Below are 23,270 nucleotides of genomic sequence, written 5' to 3'. Positions count from 1 at the left end.
GCACATCAATCTGTTCAGGGCGGGTCTGACATCATGCCTGTAAAGTCTGGTACTGATCAGACTGGATTTCATTGAGTTATACTAATTTGTTTCTTCATGGCGTGACATCAAAGTTCGCCATGCTGCTGGGGTCACACCCTTTCGCGAAAACTCACAGTTTTCACTGTAACCCAAGACCAACTCCTTAAGGCTTTCCTGGAGAAATTTGAGGCTGCAGATGTCACCCATCACTATACTGTACCCCAAAGTGTAAAACATGACATTTCCTGTTCCCACTAGGTGGCGCTGTCCTTGATGTCAAATATGGCAGTTGAAATATGTTCAGGGGTGGAGCCTTATCATATGTGTTCACTTTGGTCAAGGTCAGAAAATGTATGACAAAATGAGAGGCAATAAGATTTTCATGGCGAGTCATCGAAATTCGCCATGGCGCCACGGCCTCATAGTATTGTGAAAACTCAAAAGCTCCGCAATTTAACATGGCACAAGGGTGTAGTTGACACTGTCCAAATTTGAAGGTTATGAAATGAAACCCCAAGGAGGAGTTCGCAAAAGTTCGAGGCATGGAAATGGCAAAATTAGAGCCAAAATGTCACCTTCTCTTCCAAATGGCGGACTTCCTGTTGGGTTTGCGTCAATGGGCCCACAGACTTTTTTGTTCGTCTTGGAATGATACACATGTGTGCCAAATTTCATACATGTAGCTCAAACGATGTGGTCGTAGGGCTGCATTTAACAAGGCATAGGTGGCGCTCTAGAGCCATTTCCCAGTGCTCATAAGTAAAACCATTAAAATACAAAATTTTTCACCAGACCTGGCATGTGTGCAAAATTTCATGAGTTTTTGAGCATGTTTAGGCCCTCAAAAAGGCCCTTGTTTGGGGTGAATAATAATAATAATAATAATAATAATAATAATAATAATAATAATAATAATAATAATAATAAGAAACGGAGCAGATACAATAGGGCCTTCGCACTCTCAGTGCTCGGGCCCTAATAATAATAATAATAATAAGAAACGGAGCAGATACAATAGGGCCTTCGCACTCTCGGTGCTCGGGCCCTAATTAAAGCTGCAAGCAGCGTTATGAGGTCCCTCGCACCCCATCGCGTCGAGCTACGCCCAACACCTACAACCAGCACCTCCGATCTCATGTCACATTGATGGAATTCATGCATTCAACCACCAGCTAACATTTCATCTCATTCAATCATGATTATAGTCGTTCCACTAGGTGGCACTCTAACCATTACTGACAAATGGCATAACAAACATTTCCGAGCTCGAGTCTCATCACGCCTGCGACCTTTGGGACATATTGGACATTTTGATTTTGAGTGACAGCAGATTACTGCTTTTTGGCGAGTGATTGAAACTCCACGTGCCACCATGACAACCCCGTTTCCCTGAACGGGGGGGGCAAGTGACACTGTTGAAAAGGTTAGACTGAGACAAAAGATCATTTGAAGTTTTTTGAATGTCCCTCATGATTTCAATAAATACCTGTGCCACTGGTTTGTAAGCCACTTTGCTTTTAGCAAACGAGAAGAGGAGAGCTTTGGATTTTAACATTCTGAGGATTCGAGGACATTATTTTAGACCACTATAACAAACATCACAAGATATTATTTTTGAAAAACCCTGCCCTTGTGCAATTCTTGGTAAGTTTTATTTGTTGTAAATTGAATTTTATTTTTGGTGTAAAACCACATTTTAAATTTCAGTAACAGAATTTACTTTGTATTTAAGTTATTTTTTTATTGTTTGTGGGAGGGGTACCGGTGAAAAGTCTTTGGTTTGGTTTTCTGTTTTAGTGAATTTGGGCCATTAAGCCATTTTGTGGTCTTTTTTGAAAGACTGAAATCTGTGAAAGCTAGGCCGGGTAATTAGCCACTGATTTCTTATTACAAGTAAAGCACAACATGAATATAATGAAATACATGAAGTGTGGAACATTTTTGGCTGGTTTATGTGTGTTTAGCAGATTTTAAGCAGTTTAGTAACTGCTATTTCAATCATGCTTGTTTCTGCTGTCTTTGGTAGTTTTAGAAATGGTTTATATGACCATTTAGCTAAAATTATAAGGCTTCTGTGGATACTACGTGATATTTGCATGGAGGTTTTTGCATAACTCTTGAGCCACAGTACTGGTGGCTATAGAGCGTAAGAGGATAATTGTAATTTTTCACATAGCTGTGATTTGTTGTGCGTTCAATCCTTTTCTTTAAGCAAATTTGAGCAGCAGACAGCAAGAGTTGGTGAGCATTATCTTAATGTCATACATTGACTAATTTACACCTTCATTCTGGATGTGTAAAGCGCTTTGGGGTCCTTAGGGACTAGTAAAGCGATATAGAAATACAGGCCATTTACCATTTATATATATGTTTTGTGTTTTTTGAATGAATGTAATTGCATTACTGATCATTATTGTGAACTAACTACATGTTTATGTGTAAGTAAAGTCTCTTTGATGCTCTCATGTTTGTATATTGTTTGAATGTTGTGTAAAATGTAACTAATTAACCTCATACTTTATCATAAATAGAGAATGGCATATGCTTCCCCAACGAAGTTTGCTGGGATTAATGATCCTGAAGTTGAATCATTGCGTCAAGAATTTCAACTATCAACTGTAAGTAACAAATATTTCTTAAATTTTATTTATAGTGTAGAAAAATTTGTTTTTACGCTACATTACCTGTTACAGAGCTGGGAAGGATGCTGTGTTTAGTGTTTCTTGTGTTTGTTTGTTTGTTTGTTTGCTCTTTCATATAAGTCACTGTTAACCCTTGTGCCATACTGGGGCCTTTTTGGGTCCCCAGGGTGATCAACGTAAGTTTTTTAAAGGATGGCACAAGGTTAAGCTGAGACTTTTATACAGCTGTTGTTGTGATCTGGCACTACAAACATTACATTGTAGCGGCAGCATAGATTGAAGCGAATAACTGTTTTCTAATTTTGTTATGATCCAAAATATTTTGTAATTTCAGTATGCCTGCTTGGACCCAGGGGTCAGCAGAGAGGATCTATATACAAGGTGCTTGCAACTTCATGCCAAGGCAATGGACCTCTTGGTTCGGCAGGTGCGGCTCAGGCGTGCAGCCGAAAGAAAGATTTCTGTTTTAAAAGAACAGCTGGATGCTGAAAAAGAAATGCTGAATAACACTGCCCAGGAGCTGGATGCATTGCAAGCTTCGATTACATTCGCACGTGATGGTAAGTCTTAATGTATTGTTTGGATGGTATAAACAGTGAATGTTGGCTTCAGTGTCTTATTTTAAGAAATGGGACTTAGAAAAAATACTCTATGAATTACTATTGAACGACTGTCTACATACAAATAAACATGAATGCGAATTATTTATTTTAGTTTATGATAAATCATTTGGAGAAAATATTAAATCCATGATTAGTATCATGTTTTGTTTTCTTCATTTGTGATTTTATAAGGATTAGATATATGCAAATGTCTGTTTTACCCATGTATATTTGTTAAAGTTGTTTATAAATACTAACTGTCAAAAAATATTATTTGTTTTTGTTTTGTTCAGATGTGACAGAGGCCACCACTCAGACAGACGAAGACTTGTGACAGATGTTTTATAATAATGCTAAGTTTTCTTAGATTAATATATTTTTTCACATTTGACCCAAAGTGGCATGTTTTAGGTCACTTTGGGTAATTTTTAATTCAGAAATAGGTGTGGTGAGACAGTTAGTGGTAAAGACTATCAATGGCTGTCTTTTGTTTTCATGTGTGAAGGGGAAGCGGGGGGGGGCAAACTTGAGGTCACACTGTTGAATGAATAAGTTGTAAGGCTGTGAAACCAAGGTGAGACTGAGTCTCACCTTGGTTTCTTTTGGCAAGGCCATCTTTTGGCAAGGCCAAGGGTGTGGACAACAGCTATGGAAATTAGTGTACTGCTGAATAAAGATTTTAACTACTCAATTCTTTTACAATTGCTTTATAAATACTGTGAATACTCAACTGTGAAAAATATTGTTTTGGTTTGTTTTGTACATATGTGACAGAGGACTCCAGTCAGACAGACAAAGAGTTGTGACAGATGTGTAAATATTTTATAATAAATGTTCCTGTTTTAAATTTTGGTTTTCTTTGACTGTTTATTCATCCTTATGGTATATGTGTTATTAGTTTAAATTCTACAACTCTACAAGTTTAAAAAAAAGAGATGTATGAAGACTAAGAGGAGGATGAAACTTTTTCACATTAAATGTTTAATAATAACAAGTATTGTGAATAGGAAATAAGTTTCTAACATAATTGTTTATGAATCAAGATTTATAAAACACTAGTGGTGTCACTGGTGTCATTTTGGCTTTAAAATAAAAAAAAGCGAACTTATGTTTTATGAACAATTTGATGTTTTGATAATAACTAATAACTCCTTTCAATGTCACTGATAGTTTTAAAGACATTACTATTAAAATGTATAAATTACACTTGAAAGCTGTACACTAGTTGATTGTCAGTGTTTGTAAGTTTTTCAAGCTTTCTCTTTCTTGAAAGCTACTTCATTTTCCATGTCGAATGGCTATGTTGCAACACAACAGAGAGGAGAAGCTGAAATATATTTTTTCATATTTATGTATTCTTCTCATTCTCTAGTTGTTCTATTAAGATTCCTGTATTTTGTTGATATAAACCTAAACACTATGCTATTGCACTGCCAATGTATTAAACAGAAGCTCAATATGAACAGTAAGGAACAAGACTTGCCGTTAATCCTTAGAGCTATGGAAGATTTGTGTAGATAACTCGTGCTGGTTTTTCACCAGAATGAACTATTCTTCTTTGTTTGTCATTGACATCAATGAAGATGCTAAATAACAGTCTTTTGCTACCAAATTGATTTAACCTTCGTTGTGTCTATTCGTTGTGGGCCTTTCAATGATCTAGCAGTTTGGCAGATTCAGCCTGATTAACTGACAGAAAAACACAGAGACCACACGATAAAATCCACTGCCAATTATTCCAACAGTCTTTCACCATTCTCTGATACTGTACTTCTGAAGGAACTTTGGCTTATGCTGCTTTTTCATTTGACTGTTTTGGTTTTACGATATTTCTGCTAATTTCTTATGATTTGACAGCATCAGGTACTTGCTAAGCTTTCTTACTTTTATATGCTGTCACCCACTGGGACTGTGACCTAAAGTGACCCAAAAGTTTTAGGTCACTTTGGGTAATTGTTAATTCAGAATTAGGTGTGGTGAGACAGTTGGTGGCAGAGACTATCAATGGCTGTCTTTTGTTTTCATGTGTGAAGGGCAAGCAAGGGGGGGCAAGTGACACTGTTGAAAAGGTTAGACTGAGACAAAAGATCATTTGAAGTTTTTTGAATGTCCCTCATGATTTCAATAAATACCTGTGCCACTGGTTTGTAAGCCACTTTGCTTTTAGCAAACGAGAAGAGGAGAGCTTTGGATTTTAACATTCTGAGGATTCGAGGACATTATTTTAGACCACTATAACAAACATCACAAGATATTATTTTTGAAAAACCCTGCCCTTGTGCAATTCTTGGTAAGTTTTATTTGTTGTAAATTGAATTTTATTTTTGGTGTAAAACCACATTTTAAATTTCAGTAACAGAATTTACTTTGTATTTAAGTTATTTTTTTATTGTTTGTGGGAGGGGTACCGGTGAAAAGTCTTTGGTTTGGTTTTCTGTTTTAGTGAATTTGGGCCATTAAGCCATTTTGTGGTCTTTTTTGAAAGACTGAAATCTGTGAAAGCTAGGCCGGGTAATTAGCCACTGATTTCTTATTACAAGTAAAGCACAACATGAATATAATGAAATACATGAAGTGTGGAACATTTTTGGCTGGTTTATGTGTGTTTAGCAGATTTTAAGCAGTTTAGTAACTGCTATTTCAATCATGCTTGTTTCTGCTGTCTTTGGTAGTTTTAGAAATGGTTTATATGACCATTTAGCTAAAATTATAAGGCTTCTGTGGATACTACGTGATATTTGCATGGAGGTTTTTGCATAACTCTTGAGCCACAGTACTGGTGGCTATAGAGCGTAAGAGGATAATTGTAATTTTTCACATAGCTGTGATTTGTTGTGCGTTCAATCCTTTTCTTTAAGCAAATTTGAGCAGCAGACAGCAAGAGTTGGTGAGCATTATCTTAATGTCATACATTGACTAATTTACACCTTCATTCTGGATGTGTAAAGCGCTTTGGGGTCCTTAGGGACTAGTAAAGCGATATAGAAATACAGGCCATTTACCATTTATATATATGTTTTGTGTTTTTTGAATGAATGTAATTGCATTACTGATCATTATTGTGAACTAACTACATGTTTATGTGTAAGTAAAGTCTCTTTGATGCTCTCATGTTTGTATATTGTTTGAATGTTGTGTAAAATGTAACTAATTAACCTCATACTTTATCATAAATAGAGAATGGCATATGCTTCCCCAACGAAGTTTGCTGGGATTAATGATCCTGAAGTTGAATCATTGCGTCAAGAATTTCAACTATCAACTGTAAGTAACAAATATTTCTTAAATTTTATTTATAGTGTAGAAAAATTTGTTTTTACGCTACATTACCTGTTACAGAGCTGGGAAGGATGCTGTGTTTAGTGTTTCTTGTGTTTGTTTGTTTGTTTGTTTGCTCTTTCATATAAGTCACTGTTAACCCTTGTGCCATACTGGGGCCTTTTTGGGTCCCCAGGGTGATCAACGTAAGTTTTTTAAAGGATGGCACAAGGTTAAGCTGAGACTTTTATACAGCTGTTGTTGTGATCTGGCACTACAAACATTACATTGTAGCGGCAGCATAGATTGAAGCGAATAACTGTTTTCTAATTTTGTTATGATCCAAAATATTTTGTAATTTCAGTATGCCTGCTTGGACCCAGGGGTCAGCAGAGAGGATCTATATACAAGGTGCTTGCAACTTCATGCCAAGGCAATGGACCTCTTGGTTCGGCAGGTGCGGCTCAGGCGTGCAGCCGAAAGAAAGATTTCTGTTTTAAAAGAACAGCTGGATGCTGAAAAAGAAATGCTGAATAACACTGCCCAGGAGCTGGATGCATTGCAAGCTTCGATTACATTCGCACGTGATGGTAAGTCTTAATGTATTGTTTGGATGGTATAAACAGTGAATGTTGGCTTCAGTGTCTTATTTTAAGAAATGGGACTTAGAAAAAATACTCTATGAATTACTATTGAACGACTGTCTACATACAAATAAACATGAATGCGAATTATTTATTTTAGTTTATGATAAATCATTTGGAGAAAATATTAAATCCATGATTAGTATCATGTTTTGTTTTCTTCATTTGTGATTTTATAAGGATTAGATATATGCAAATGTCTGTTTTACCCATGTATATTTGTTAAAGTTGTTTATAAATACTAACTGTCAAAAAATATTATTTGTTTTTGTTTTGTTCAGATGTGACAGAGGCCACCACTCAGACAGACGAAGACTTGTGACAGATGTTTTATAATAATGCTAAGTTTTCTTAGATTAATATATTTTTTCACATTTGACCCAAAGTGGCATGTTTTAGGTCACTTTGGGTAATTTTTAATTCAGAAATAGGTGTGGTGAGACAGTTAGTGGTAAAGACTATCAATGGCTGTCTTTTGTTTTCATGTGTGAAGGGGAAGCGGGGGGGGGGCAAACTTGAGGTCACACTGTTGAATGAATAAGTTGTAAGGCTGTGAAACCAAGGTGAGACTGAGTCTCACCTTGGTTTCTTTTGGCAAGGCCATCTTTTGGCAAGGCCAAGGGTGTGGACAACAGCTATGGAAATTAGTGTACTGCTGAATAAAGATTTTAACTACTCAATTCTTTTACAATTGCTTTATAAATACTGTGAATACTCAACTGTGAAAAATATTGTTTTGGTTTGTTTTGTACATATGTGACAGAGGACTCCAGTCAGACAGACAAAGAGTTGTGACAGATGTGTAAATATTTTATAATAAATGTTCCTGTTTTAAATTTTGGTTTTCTTTGACTGTTTATTCATCCTTATGGTATATGTGTTATTAGTTTAAATTCTACAACTCTACAAGTTTAAAAAAAAGAGATGTATGAAGACTAAGAGGAGGATGAAACTTTTTCACATTAAATGTTTAATAATAACAAGTATTGTGAATAGGAAATAAGTTTCTAACATAATTGTTTATGAATCAAGATTTATAAAACACTAGTGGTGTCACTGGTGTCATTTTGGCTTTAAAATAAAAAAAAGCGAACTTATGTTTTATGAACAATTTGATGTTTTGATAATAACTAATAACTCCTTTCAATGTCACTGATAGTTTTAAAGACATTACTATTAAAATGTATAAATTACACTTGAAAGCTGTACACTAGTTGATTGTCAGTGTTTGTAAGTTTTTCAAGCTTTCTCTTTCTTGAAAGCTACTTCATTTTCCATGTCGAATGGCTATGTTGCAACACAACAGAGAGGAGAAGCTGAAATATATTTTTTCATATTTATGTATTCTTCTCATTCTCTAGTTGTTCTATTAAGATTCCTGTATTTTGTTGATATAAACCTAAACACTATGCTATTGCACTGCCAATGTATTAAACAGAAGCTCAATATGAACAGTAAGGAACAAGACTTGCCGTTAATCCTTAGAGCTATGGAAGATTTGTGTAGATAACTCGTGCTGGTTTTTCACCAGAATGAACTATTCTTCTTTGTTTGTCATTGACATCAATGAAGATGCTAAATAACAGTCTTTTGCTACCAAATTGATTTAACCTTCGTTGTGTCTATTCGTTGTGGGCCTTTCAATGATCTAGCAGTTTGGCAGATTCAGCCTGATTAACTGACAGAAAAACACAGAGACCACACGATAAAATCCACTGCCAATTATTCCAACAGTCTTTCACCATTCTCTGATACTGTACTTCTGAAGGAACTTTGGCTTATGCTGCTTTTTCATTTGACTGTTTTGGTTTTACGATATTTCTGCTAATTTCTTATGATTTGACAGCATCAGGTACTTGCTAAGCTTTCTTACTTTTATATGCTGTCACCCACTGGGACTGTGACCTAAAGTGACCCAAAAGTTTTAGGTCACTTTGAGTAATTGTTAATTCAGAATTAGGTGTGGTGAGACAGTTGGTGGCAGAGACTATCAATGGCTGTCTTTTGTTTTCATGTGTGAAGGGCAAGCAAGGGGGGGCAAGTGACACTGTTGAAAAGGTTAGACTGAGACAAAAGATTGAATTGTGTCTTTTGGCAAAGCCAAGGGTGTGGACAACAGCTATGAAAATTAGTGTACTGCTGAATAAAGGTTTTAACTACTCAAGGGAAAAAAGGTGTTGAGTACTGTTTATTGCATTGTAACTTCACTGGTTACTTTGTGACAGTCCCTCCCCTGTTGGCTTCTGTGATTGGATCATTTGAAGTTTTTTGAATGTCCCTCATGATTTCAATAAATACCTGTGCCACTGGTTTGTAAGCCACTTTGCTTTTAGCAAACGAGAAGAGGAGAGCTTTGGATTTTAACATTCTGAGGATTCGAGGACATTATTTTAGACCACTATAACAAACATCACAAGAGATTATTTTTGAAAAACCCTGCCCTTGTGCAATTCTTGGTAAGTTTTATTTGTTGTAAATTGAATTTTATTTTTGGTGTAAAACCACATTTTAAATTTCAGTAACAGAATTTACTTTGTATTTAAGTTATTTTTTTATTGTTTGTGGGAGGGGTACCGGTGAAAAGTCTTTGGTTTGGTTTTCTGTTTTAGTGAATTTGGGCCATTAAGCCATTTTGTGGTCTTTTTTGAAAGACTGAAATCTGTGAAAGCTAGGCCGGGTAATTAGCCACTGATTTCTTATTACAAGTAAAGCACAACATGAATATAATGAAATACATGAAGTGTGGAACATTTTTGGCTGGTTTATGTGTGTTTAGCAGATTTTAAGCAGTTTAGTAACTGCTATTTCAATCATGCTTGTTTCTGCTGTCTTTGGTAGTTTTAGAAATGGTTTATATGACCATTTAGCTAAAATTATAAGGCTTCTGTGGATACTACGTGATATTTGCATGGAGGTTTTTGCATAACTCTTGAGCCACAGTACTGGTGGCTATAGAGCGTAAGAGGATAATTGTAATTTTTCACATAGCTGTGATTTGTTGTGCGTTCATTGTGAGTTGTTAAATTTGCATCATGCTAATTATGCAGGTATTGAGAAAATTTTGTTATTGTCTCACATTTATTTTAGCCTTGTGAATCTGATGTTTAATTATTTTTGGTAGGTGCACAGGTATAGATTTTAACCTGAGCATAACTGGTCATTAAAAAAACCATGCCATTTATGGGTGGGGTTTTGTCTTTGTCACAATTTTAATTGCTAGGGTTAAGGTTTCTTTATTTCTGTTTCAGTCTGAAAATGACCTTTTTCTGATCTTATGTCAATAATGTTTAATTGTACAATATCTTTTTTGTATTAGGAGATCAAACTTCCTAAGGGACATCACGTACAGATACTTCAGAAGGCTTGCTGTGAACTTTCAGCAGAACAGCTGGATTTGGTGTGAACCAAGGTAAGTTATTAAAAATGCTGACTATAGCCTTACATGCTTGAGGTTTTAACAAGGGTTTTTTGACGTTTTTTGATGCTTCCTGTTAAGAGCAAAAAGTGGAAAGAGAAGGTTTAAAAAATGTTCTCCAGTATTGTTCAGTGGGTCGTTAAGTAGTCGTTCAGTGGGCTATTCAGTCGTTTGTTCAGTCAATGGCAGGGGGGGTGAGATTCTAATCTCAATGCACTCACCCCCCCCCCCCCCCACATCACTTGTATAAGTTAATAGTGTGGAGAATCTCATAAAGCCTTTAGGCAATCAAATGTAAATGACAATATTTATGAGTGTCTTAAGTTTTAAAATGGTCAGGTTTGATTTGAACATGACTGGAAGGTCATGTTCCACCCCCTTACTTTAGTGTTCGTAGTCATAATAGAGATTGACAGACCACATGACTTTCATGCATTGCATGCCGGGCACTAGTGGCAAAACAATTAAAGCAATGCATCAAATGCAAGCATTTGCAGCACCGCAAAACGTTCATTCTCCGGTTCTAATACCTTCTTGCTTTTACTTTGCCCCCCAAAAGAGGTATGTACAAAAACGAAGGAGAACAATACCGCTCCGTACAAAGACAAACTTGATGAAAAGTCAAAGAAAAGATACGAGGAAAAAAATCAAAAGAGTGAAAGGGTTAGACCCTTACGAGCACACAGAGTGGACAAAAGAGTTAGCGAGAGCCCAACTTTCACCACGCTCAAATTGATAATCATACGGTTCTTGGAGTGAGTGCATACACTCATGAAGTTTTTAGTAACTTCAGGTCACTTTAACAAGCCCAGGTCTAGTTTACCGACAGATGGGTACAGGACCTTGAAATGCACCGTGTAGAATGAAAGACCATCGTACCTATCATAAGTTTACCAGTCTCACAAATCGTCTTCATAAATACACATTCGTTAACCATTTATTAATAGGACCTTTAAGCTCAACGGTAATTAATTAGTAGTGGAAATATTTTCTGGTTCATTACAGAAATGTAGCAGTGACAATAATATTGTATGCTGTAATCGTACTGGGCAATTAGTGATACAAAAAAAAAGTTTTATCCTGTGAATAAAAGTATATGTTTTTGTTAATGTACCATGGTAATAAAAGAAACGAAACGCAATATTGTGTCAGGACAATTCAGTATTTATGCACAATAAACACAGGCGCATAGCGCGACAATTTCTGTTCAGCGCCAGACTTGCTTGTAACCTATATCAACAATTCTGTTATGAAGAATGACATATTAGCTACTACAAAACACTGACCTTTGTGTAAATGCTTGGAGCAAACTAACATGTGAGCTGGAGTGTGGATGTTTGTTTAATATATTTTTTTTCTCTTTTTATTGTAGATGCCAAGAAAAAAGGGTTTTCGCATGCGGCGCACACCAAGAATCCCCTCTGGTAAGTCCAATGCTAACCCAAATGTTTGCATTTGTGCAGAGAAGTTGCAAGCATCCATTGTTGCTGGGACTGCTGTTCAATGTGCACCATCCACTTCAGATGTGAATGCCTTAATTGCCTGCAGTGTTGTGGCTGCAATCAAGCATATGATAGCTCCAGTGTGTACATGGAAACCAGAGGATGTTGATGATATATGTGTAGAGGGGTGCCAGTTAGGTAGGTATATAGCTAAGGCAAGACAGGACATTGGCAGCAAGCATAGCGTTTGCAGGCTGATTGGGCAGCACACTGTGTTTGGCCAAAGATGGAAAGTTGATATTGGCCCGCCAGTTTACATAGATTTTGGGCTGTCGGAAGGGGAAGCTATGTTGTATGAAAAGCTGCAGGAACATCTGTTGAGGGATGGCATGTGTCTGTTGGATCTTCACACTGCAGTTAGTGTCATCATTCATCACAAGAATTATTTTGTTGTTGTTGATTGTGGCACACGTAATGCAGCTGGGCTGGCATCTGAGATTGGCACAGCTGTGGCTGTTTTTAACACATGCCTTGACGACCTGATGCTTCACATCAGAAATTTACAGACGTCTTTAGATGCACAATGGTATGCTGTTAGCAGCATTTCTGTGCAGGCAGGTCAAGTTGATGTTGACGTGGAGAGCAGTGCAGTGTTTGTGGACAGGGATGTTGACACGAATCTTACAGCTAAAGTTGATAACACTTCTGTCAACCTTGAAACTGTTAATGCTGTCACGGGAGTTGGAGCAGAGGATAGCTGTTGCATTATAAAGAGTGTGAGAGGATCATTTCACCAGGCTGATGATCGATTTAAATATGGAGGAGTTCAGTGTATGGCTATAGGTCTGGTTAGCCTGGCAAAACATAAAGTTGATAGCGTCTTTTCATGGGAGACAAAAGTTCTTGACAGAGTTGTAGTTTTAGGTGACCTTTTGTACACCAATTTGAGAGACGGCAACATGATAAGCAACTCATCCAGTGTGTTGTGTGTCCCTGATTTGCCTAAAAAGTATTGTATTGATGGGCAAAACTTTGAGTTTGAGTATGGAGATTTTGTCAGTGGGGATGTTGATGTGCTTGAAGGGGAACTCATTGAGAATGGTGTCTACACTACCCTGCAGACTGGGCTGCAAAAGATCTGTGCCATGTATAATACATGTCTTCTGACATTGTGTGGCAGTACATGTGCAGTCATTTCTGAGAATGGACAATATGCACTAGTTGATTCTCATGCACGCAGTGCTGTGGGTTTGGTCAGTGAGCAGGGAAGAAGTGTTGTTTTGTGCTTCAGGTCACTTGAAGATGTGGTCAGACACATCTGCCAGCTGGCAACGGGCCTGAGTCAGAAGCAAAAGCCTTTTGAAGTAGCTGGTGTTTGTGTTAGGTACCTTATGGTGTCTGATAGTGCCACACCCAAAGACAGTTGTGAAAAAACGTGCAAAACCTTTACACCAGAATCAAGTTGTGATTCAATCCAGAATGAACCAAACATCAGTGATGTTATCATCGTGGAGTCTTTAATAGAGGCAGAGAGTTGCAAAATGTCTGGAAAGACCTTGAGTTGTTCTGAGTATAATTTGGGGTTATTATGTAATGATGCAACAAGAAAGCGCAAGATTTCAGTGGGTCACAGTGAAGCTAAGAAGTTAAAACAGTATGATGTGTCTCAGGTGAATTCAGATGTTGAATTTGTTAGTGAAGTGACAAACAACAAGCTGGTGTTTAGTCCCATTTCTGAGTGGGTTTGTCAGGCTTTGTGCACACAGTTAAATGTGGAGTTTGAAAAAATTAGTGTACCAGCGTCTACATGTGTTGGTTTGTTAGGTGTTCCATGCAAAAATGAAAGTATAGTGGCTGATGGGAACTGTTTCTTCAGAGCTATTTCTCAGGTTGTGACTGGCACACAAAAGCACCATCGCAAGATAAGACTTGCCATTGTGAAAGAGTTGGAGAGGAATGCTGCAATATATAGAAATATTTTAAGATCAGAGTATTCAACAGTTGCAGACTACATTCAGAAATCTAAAATGAGAAATGTTAACAGCTGGGCTACAGAAGTTGAAATCCAAGCAACTGCTAATTGTTTAGGAGTTGATGTATTTACATTTCATGATGAGCGTTGGCTAAAATATGGCTGTAATGGCAAGCTTTTGTCAGAAAAGGGAATCTATTTAGAAAATCGTCATGGGAATCATTATGAGACAGTGGTCTGTGTTCATAAGCCTCAACTGCAGACCTGTTATGGCTACTGCAAAATCAGTGCATCTGTTATCAAAGGATACAGCACTAGGTTAAAGAGTAAGGATAGTTTTTTTTTTGACAAAACACAGGATCACACATTTTGTGCAGATGAAGTAGTGTTAGATACACATGCTGATGGTGAGGTTTTGAATGACGCAAGTCAGTTTAGCTTCAGTCCCATTTCCAATGGAGTTGCACAAAGTTTATGCTATAAATTTAATGTTGACTTTCAGAAGCAGGATAACAAAGTTCACACTGTTTATGGTCATTTAGGTGTTGTTTGTAAAACAAATAAGGTTATAGAGGACAGCAATAGTTTCTTTAGGGCTTTATCTGAAGTAATCAGTGGTTCTGAGAAAAGTCATAGAAAAATAAGGCTTGCTGTTTTGAAGTATATGGAAAACAATGGTGAAGAGCACATGAAGTTCGTGGTAAAAGATTATGTTTCAATATCTGAGTATATTTCAAAGTCACAAATGAAGTATGTTGGGAATCCTGCTACTGACACAGAATTTCAGGCTGCAGCAAATGCTTTTGGATTGGACATATTTATGTTTAATGGAGATAAATGGCACAAGTATAGCTGCACAAGTACAGATACCACAAATGAAGGGATATACTTGAAATGTGAAAATAGTCATTTTGTGCCAGTAATTTGTGTGCAACATTTTAATAAGGAGGGTTGTTTTGGTTTATGCAGAGCGACTAATTTATCTACACCACAGCACATGTGTAGAGGAAAAACAAAAGAAGCAATGAAGGATACATTAAATATATGTAGTTCATCAACTAAACATATGGTTTCTAAGCATTCAAAAAAGAAAAAGTATTTTAAAAATCAAATTGCATACCAAGTAAATGCATTACATAAGGAAAAGGTGAAGGCAAGGAGCATAAAAAAATATCAAAAAGATTTGTTGCATAGGCAAAAGGTAAAAGAAATAAGCACCTGGAAATATGAGCAAAATGTATCTCACAAAGAAAAGGTTAAAGAAATGAGCATCAGGAAATACAAGCAAAATGTATCTCATAAAGAAAAGGTTAAAGAAATGAGCATCAGGAAATACAAGCAAAATGTATCTCATAAAGAAAAGGTTAAAGAAATGAGCATCAGGAAATACAAGCAAAATGTATCTCATAAAGAAAAGGTTAAAGAAATGAGCATCGGGAAATACAAGCAAAATGTATCTCATAAAGAAAAGGTTAAAGAAATGAGCATCGGGAAATACAAGCAAAATGTATCTCATAAAGAAAAGGTTAAAGAAATGAGCATCGGGAAATACAAGCAAAATGTATCTCATAAAGAAAAGGTTAAAGAAATGAGCATCGGGAAATACAAGCAAAATGTATCTCATAAAGAAAAGGTTAAAGAAATGAGCATCGGGAAATACAAGCAAAATGTATCTCATAAAGAAAAGGTTAAAGAAATGAGCATCAGGAAATACAAGCAAAATGTATCTCATAAAGAAAAGGTTAAAGAAATGAGCATCAGGAAATACAAGCAAAATGTATCTCATAAAGAAAAGGTTAAAGAAATGAGCATCGGGAAATACAAGCAAAATGTATCTCATAAAGAAAAGGTTAAAGAAATGAGCATCGGGAAATACAAGCAAAATGTATCTCATAGAGAAAAGGTTAAAGAAATGAGCATCGGGAAATACAAGCAAAATGTATCTCATAGAGAAAAGGTTAAAGAAATGAGCATCGGGAAATACAAGCAAAATGTATCTCATAGAGAAAAGGTTAAAGAAATGAGCATCGGGAAATACAAGCAAAATGTATCTCATAAAGAAAAGCTAAAAGAAATCAGTATAAGGAAATACAAATTAAATGAGTTGCATAGGCAAAATTTAAAAGCAGTAAGTTTTAAAAAGTATCATGGAAATCTAGAATATAAAAGGCGTGCTATTGCTGGTGTCAGCTTGAAAAGGCAGCAAAGGAAAGAAAAGGGAGAGCAGTTTGATTTTGTGATGACAAATTTTTTAGATAAAATAAAAGATGGACCAGATTTTGTTTGCTGTGTCTGCCATAGGTTGTTATTTAGACATCAGGTGTTACATTGTCAAAAAAACTATTATAACAAAACTAAAACTGCAGCACTGATTGCAGAAAAATGTTTAACTGAAGACTATTTACACAAATGTAATAAAGATTGTACAAATCCATGTCACTGGTTGGAGACAGTTAAAGCTAAACTATGGATCTGTTATACATGCCATTATAAAATTAATAAAAATGAAGTTCCTCCAGAGTCTGTAAAAAACCATTTAGAAGTTCATCCCATTCCACCTGAATTGGCATGTTTAAATAGCTTAGAACAACATTTAATAGCTTTACATATACCATTTATGAAAATGCTAGCCTTACCTAAGGGTGGACAAAATGGAGTACATGGACCAGTGACATGTGTACCAGCAAACATTGTGGAAACCACCAATGTCTTACCCCGTTCTAGCATGGAAGGATCTTTATTACCAGTAAAGCTAAAGCGCAAGTTAACTTACAAAGGCCACTATCAATACCAGTTTGTTGACACTATCCACATAAGACAGGCTTTACAATATTTAAAAGAGTCAAATGTGCATTATAAAGATGTAGAATTCAATGAAAGTTGGCAAAATCAGTTTTGTATGCATCAAGAGGAAGCTGTGGAAGAGGAGAGTGATAAAAATGCAGTAAGCGGTGTTATATCTTCAAATGTTGATGACGAGCTTTTACATGACAGACAGCAGCACTGTATGTTTCAGGACACATGTCTCATGCCTGTTGATATTGGTCAGGAAGCACTAGATCAATATTTTACTAACATATTAAATCTAGCTCCAGCAGAAGGGAATAATCCTGTAAAATTACTTTCTGATCATGCAAATGAAGCCAAATGTTTCCCAGTGTTATTTCCAAAGGGGGTGAATACATATCATGAAAACAGAGAGAAGCGTTTGACACTGTCCCGTTATTTTAATAACCGGATTTTACATGCTGATGGCAGGTTTGCACAAAATGTTGAATATATCTTTTTTGCTCAGTATATGTCTGAGATTGAACAGGTTATCTCTAATGTGTCAATAGCATTGCGAAAAGGAAAAGGTGATTGTACATATCAGAATGTTAGCCATGAGTTGTTGAAAGATGAAGAGTCTTTGAAGAAGTTGTTGGAGTTTGATGATGGGTACCGTTTTCTTAAACCTATTAGAGGTACTCCAGCTTTTTGGCAGGCAGCACAGCGTGACCTCTTAGCTTGTGTTCGTCAGCTTGGTATACCCACTTGGTTTTGTTCATTTTCGTCAGCTGACATGCGATGGACAAATCTTCTTTATAGTATTTTGAAACAGCAAGGTAGAACAGAAACAGTTGAACAGTTAGAGTGGGCAGACAGGTGTGATCTGCTGCGTCGAAATCCTGTGACTGCAGCAAGGATGTTTGACTTTCGGTGGCATTGTTTTTTGAAGGAGGTACTCATGTCTCCATTCCATCCGATTGGTAAAATTAAGGATTACTTTTACAGAGTGGAATTTCAACAGCGAGGTTCACCTCATGTGCACTGTCTGTTTTGGATTGAGAATGCTCCACAGATTGATAAAAATACAGATGAAGAGGTGATTCAGTTTATTGATGAATATGTAACTTGTGAATTGCCTTCACAAGATGAGACTTTATTGGACATTGTCTCATCTGTACAACAGCATTCAAAGCGGCATTCTAAAACTTGCAAAAAAAAAAACACAGTTTGCCGGTTTAATTTTCCCAGGCCACCATCCAGTCGAACATTTATATGTCATAGGAAAAGTGATATTTCCGAGCAAATATGCAAGTGTCAAGTGGATAAGAGAGAAGATGATTTACAACAATGTGCCTGTGAAAGTCAGCGTCAGCAAGACTCTTTTAAGATGAGAAGAAAGCAGGCAAGTGATATCTTAACAACAATCAAGAAAGCTCTTTCAGATGAGAGTAGGAGTTTTGAAAGTGTGGAGCATTTGTTTCAGAGTTTAGGTATGAATCAGGCAACTTTTGAGGAGGCATACAAATGCTTTAGTCGAAATACACATGTTGTGTTGAAAAGGCAGGTAAACGAGGTTTGGATAAATCAATACAGTAAGCCACTGTTGAAATGTTACAATGCTAATTTGGATATTCAATTTGTAATTGATGCTTATGCCTGCTGTGTTTACATAATTTCTTACATGTCAAAATCTGAAAAAGAGATGGGTTTGTTGTTAGGTAATGCTCAGAAGGAAGCATATAAAGATGGAAATGTTAGTGCAAGGGAGGCTTTGAAGTCATTAGGCAGCGTATACCTTCATAACAGAGATGTTAGTGCTCAGGAGGCTGTGTATAGGCTAACAAATATGCATCTAAAAGAATGTTCTAGGAAAGTTGTGTTTGTGCCAACAGGGGACAATGTAGTTAAAATGAGTTTGCCCTTAAAAGTGTTAAGACAAAAAGCAACATCACAGGATTTAACAGCAGAGGACATGTGGATGACTAGTATTGTAGACCGGTATACAAATAGACCAAAAAGCAGTGATTTTAATGATATGTGTATGGCCACATTTGCCTCCGAATATCGTGTTTTGAGTAAAAATGAAAAATCCACTAAGCCAATACAGTTGAACAATAGATGTGGTTTTGTTACTAAGAGAACACGGTCACAACCTGCAGTTGTTCGTTATGCACGATTTTCAGAGACTAAAAATACTGAATTGTTTTATCAGAGTATTATGCAGTTGTTTTTGCCATATCGTGTAGATCAGGAACTAAAGCCTTCAAACTATACAACATTTGAACAGTTTTACAAGAATGGTGTTGTGAAGTTTAGCGATGGATTTCTGCATTCAGTGAAATCAGTTGTTGATGCAAATAGACGTAAGTTTGAAATAAACGCAGATAAACTGGATAATGTTCAAAATACAATTGATTTGGATGGTGTAACAGAAGATGCCTGGTGTGAGCTTTGTCCAGAACAGGAGTTGGAGCGTTTAGAGTGTGAGCAGGAATGGAAAGATAAAGAGCAAATAGGGGAAGAAGACAATGAGAATATTCCAGATTTAGCTGTGTGCAGCCAACAGGTTTCACATTTAGAAAAGAGAAATGACATTATGCCCAGAAGAGACGGTTTGGCTTTAATTAGATCTCTAAATGAGACACAGCTTTCAGTCTTTTATCAGATTAGGCAGTGGTGCTTGGATAAGACAGTAGGCAAAAACCCAGATCCATTGCATGTATTTATTACTGGAGGTGCAGGAACAGGGAAAAGCCATTTGATTAAAGCAATTCACTATGAAGCAGCAAGGTTATTGTCACCAATGTGTCGTCATCCTGAAAATGTTTGTGTTTTATTAACTGCGCCTACTGGGATTGCTGCATATAACTTACATGCAACAACAATCCACAACACATTTAGCATTGGTAAAGATGTCCGCTTACCTTACACCCCTCTGGGTGAGGAAAAGTTAAATTGCCTACGTGCTAAATATTGTGATCTGCAGATCCTGATAATTGATGAAATCTCCATGGTTGATCAGAGACTAATGGCTTACATCCATGGTAGATTAAGACAGATTAAACAAATTGGAGATTTTTCGCCTTTTGGAAATGTTAGTGTTATTACTGTTGGAGACTTTTTTCAGTTGCCTCCAGTAAAAGGAAAACCCCTGTATGTTGAGGATGTTGGTATGAACTTGTGGTCTAGTCTATTTAGGGTTGTTGAACTAAATAAAATAGTAAGGCAGAGCGATGTTGGGTTTGCAGAATTATTAAACAGGTTAAGAACTCACATTAAAGGGGCTCCATTATTAGAAAAGGACATTAAAAGCTTAAAGCATTGTGAAACTGGTGAAGTTAGCTCAGCTTTACACATTTTTCCAACAAACAAACAAGTAAATGAGCATAATATGCAGCAGTTGTTTAAGATGTGTCCTGATTATGTTGAGATACCTGCTCAGGATTTTGTCAATAGTAGGAAAACAGGGAAACTGGAGTTAAAAACTGGACATCATGCCAAAACATATAACACATGTTTGAATGAAAAGCTTCTCTTGGGGAAAGGTGCCCGCGTAATGTTGTGTAAAAATGTAGATGTAATGGATGGCCTTGTTAATGGTGTATGTGGTACGGTAACACACATAGTTTATCTTACTGAGGACAAGAAGCTTCCCAAAACCATTTACGTAAAATTCGATGACAATCATATAGGTGCACAAAGGAGGAAAAACTGTGTGTATTACCCAGCACTTGAAATAGGCTCTACAGGTATTGAAGCAGAAGAAGAAAAGGTAACTGAGAAAGGTGGATTGCGGCGGCAGTTTCCACTGAAACTTGCATGGGCTTGTACAGTACATAAGGTACAAGGAGTTACTGTTGATGATGCAGTAGTGTCTCTTAAAAATGTGTTCGCTCCAGGACAGGCATATGTTGCCTTAAGTCGTGTTAGGAGTTTGTCAGGTTTAATAATTCAAGATTTCAATGAAAAAGCTATTTACTCTAAAGGTGGTGTAAAGGATGTAATCGAAAGAATGCCCCAGTTTTTGTCTGAAAATACAGCATGTACTAAGACACACGATTTCACAGTAGTGTTAATGAATGTGCAGAATTTAACTCTACATGTAGCTGATCTGGTATTGTGCACACAGCATTTGCAGCCTAACTGTATTGCTGTTACAGAGACATGGATGTCTGCCGATTCTTCATTAGACACTGTAAAAATTGACGGTTATGGGTTTCAGCATAATCCACGAAGTGCATCTTACACTAGAAGTAACCCAACATTTATTGAAATACAAAGCCAACAGCATGGTGGCGTTGGCATGTATACTGCAGACAGTTTGACATCTGAAATTATAGCTATACCAGATGCCAATTTAGAATGTTTACTTTGCAACTATTGTACATGGAACATTTTAATAGCAGTTATTTATCGGCCTCCTTCTTATACCATGGCACTGTTTAAACAAAACCTAGGAAAGTTACTTGATTGGCTAGATAAAAAAAGTAATACAGTAGTAGTAATGGGAGATTTTAATGACAATGTTCTAAAATCTTCAAGTATTTGCAAGTTTGTCACAGACAAAGGATTCATTCAACATGTAACACAGCCCACCACGGAGAAGGGCACATTAATTGATCATGTGTATGTTAAAACAACACATTATGATGTAAAAGCTGTAGTCTTTCCAACATATTTTAGTGACCATGAAGGGATTTTTTGTACGTTTAAATCCAAGACTCCTACATGACAAAAGGGCAGTGAGCAGCAGTGTGTGTGTGTGTGTGTGTGTGTAAATTTATGTAAATAATGACCTAAAAGTACAAAAAGCACAGCTAACCATGAGAGAAAAGAAATATTCCGCTCTTCTCCTCTCTACTCTTCTTCCCTTTTCTGGGATGCAGTGGGGAGGTAGAGCGTACAGCCTAAACCGGCGGGGAGGTGTGGGAAGCCAGACCAGGCGCCCCCCTTCTAGCTCCCTCTCTGCTCTCTCCTATCTTGTCCCTTTTGTCTTACTTCTCTCTATCACCTATTCTATCCCGTTGAAGAAGTTATCCTCCGTAAATGCTAAAGAGAAAAGAAATATTCCGCTCTTCTCCTCTCTACTCTTCTTCCCTTTTCTGGAACGCAGTGGGGAGGTAGAGCGTACAGCCTAAACCGGCGGGGAGGTGTGGGAAGCCAGACCAGGCGCCCCCCTTCTAGCTCTCCTCTCTGCTCTCTCCTATCTTGTCCCTTTTGTCTTACTTCTCTCTATCACCTATTCTATCCCGTTGAAGAAGTTATCCTCCGTAAATCCTCCGTAAATCATGAAGCAGATGTGAGGAAGCAGTTTAAGAGTCTGAATGCTCGGAAAGCTCCCGGCCCAGACGGTGTGTCTCCTGCCACCCTCAGACACTGTGCAAACGAGCTGGCCCCAGTGTTTTCTGGCATCTTCAACTCCTCACTGCAGGCATGTCATGTGCCTGCCTGCTTCAAGTCCTCTACCATAATCCCTGTCCCCAAGAAACCTAGGATCACTGGACTAAATGACTACAGACCCGTGGCTCTGACATCTGTGGTCATGAAGTCATTTGAGCGCCTAGTTCTCTCCCATCTCAAGACCCTCACGGCCCCCCTCCTGGACCCCCTGCAGTTTGCATATAGAGCCAACAGGTCTGTAGACGACGCCATCAACATGGCCCTACACTTCATCCTGCAGCATCTGGACTCCCCAGGAACCTACGCCAGGATCCTGTTTGTGGACTTCAGCTCTGCCTTCAACACCATCCTTCCAGACCATCTCCGAGACAAGCTTTCCCAGATGAATGTGCCTGATCCCATCTGCCGGTGGATCACTGACTTCCTGACGGACAGGAAGCAGCATGTGAGGCTGGGAAAGAATGTCTCGGACTCCCGGACCATCAGCACCGGCTCCCCTCAGGGCTGTGTTCTTTCTCCTCTGCTCTTCTCCCTGTACACCAACTGCTGCACCTCCACCCACCAGTCTGTCAAGCTAATCAAGTTTGCAGATGACACCACCGTTATTGGACTCATCTCGGACGGGGACGAGTCTGCCTACAGGAGGGAGGTTGAACGTCTGGTGTCTTGGTGCAGCCACAACAACCTGGTGCTCAATGCCCAGAAGACAGTGGAGATTATTGTGGACTTCAGGAAGCACACAGCCCCACTCCCCCCCATCATCCTGACTGACACCCCCATCACCTCTGTGGACTCATGGCATCTTCAACTCCTCACTGCAGGCATGTCATGTGCCTGCCTGCTTCAAGTCCTCTACCATAATCCCTGTCCCCAAGAAACCTAGGATCACTGGACTAAATGACTACAGACCCGTGGCTCTGACATCTGTGGTCATGAAGTCATTTGAGCGCCTAGTTCTCTCCCATCTCAAGACCCTCACGGCCCCCCTCCTGGACCCCCTGCAGTTTGCATATAGAGCCAACAGGTCTGTAGACGACGCCATCAACATGGCCCTACACTTCATCCTGCAGCATCTGGACTCCCCAGGAACCTACGCCAGGATCCT

At 37.8% G+C, this 23,270-nt stretch overlaps 1 protein-coding gene and 2 long non-coding RNA genes across 3 annotated transcripts in view; 2 read left to right on the top strand and 1 right to left on the bottom strand.

Annotated features, from left to right (window-relative positions):
* LOC146682033 (NACHT, LRR and PYD domains-containing protein 3-like) overlaps window positions 1-23,270 on the bottom strand; it is a 356,929-nt gene that overhangs the window by 55,776 nt on the left and 277,883 nt on the right. The window lies entirely within an intron of this gene.
* LOC146682043 (uncharacterized) lies at window positions 1,435-3,580 on the top strand. Its single transcript, XR_014918019.1, has 3 exons — window positions 1,435-2,639; window positions 2,998-3,223; window positions 3,559-3,580. It is a non-coding gene; the product is annotated as an uncharacterized LOC146682043 (long non-coding RNA).
* On the top strand, window positions 5,325-7,470 carry LOC146682042 (uncharacterized). The gene is made up of 3 exons (XR_014918246.1): window positions 5,325-6,529; window positions 6,888-7,113; window positions 7,449-7,470. It is a non-coding gene; the product is annotated as an uncharacterized LOC146682042 (long non-coding RNA).

Source organism: Copadichromis virginalis, linkage group LG23, assembly GCF_057382275.1.
Source record: "Copadichromis virginalis isolate Kocher_CV1m ecotype Utaka linkage group LG23, C_Virginalis_male_GT1.1, whole genome shotgun sequence".
Lineage (NCBI taxonomy): Eukaryota > Metazoa > Chordata > Actinopteri > Cichliformes > Cichlidae > Copadichromis > Copadichromis virginalis.
The sequence above is the reverse complement of the archived record's forward strand: the minus strand, read 5'-3'. Positions and strand labels throughout refer to the sequence as shown.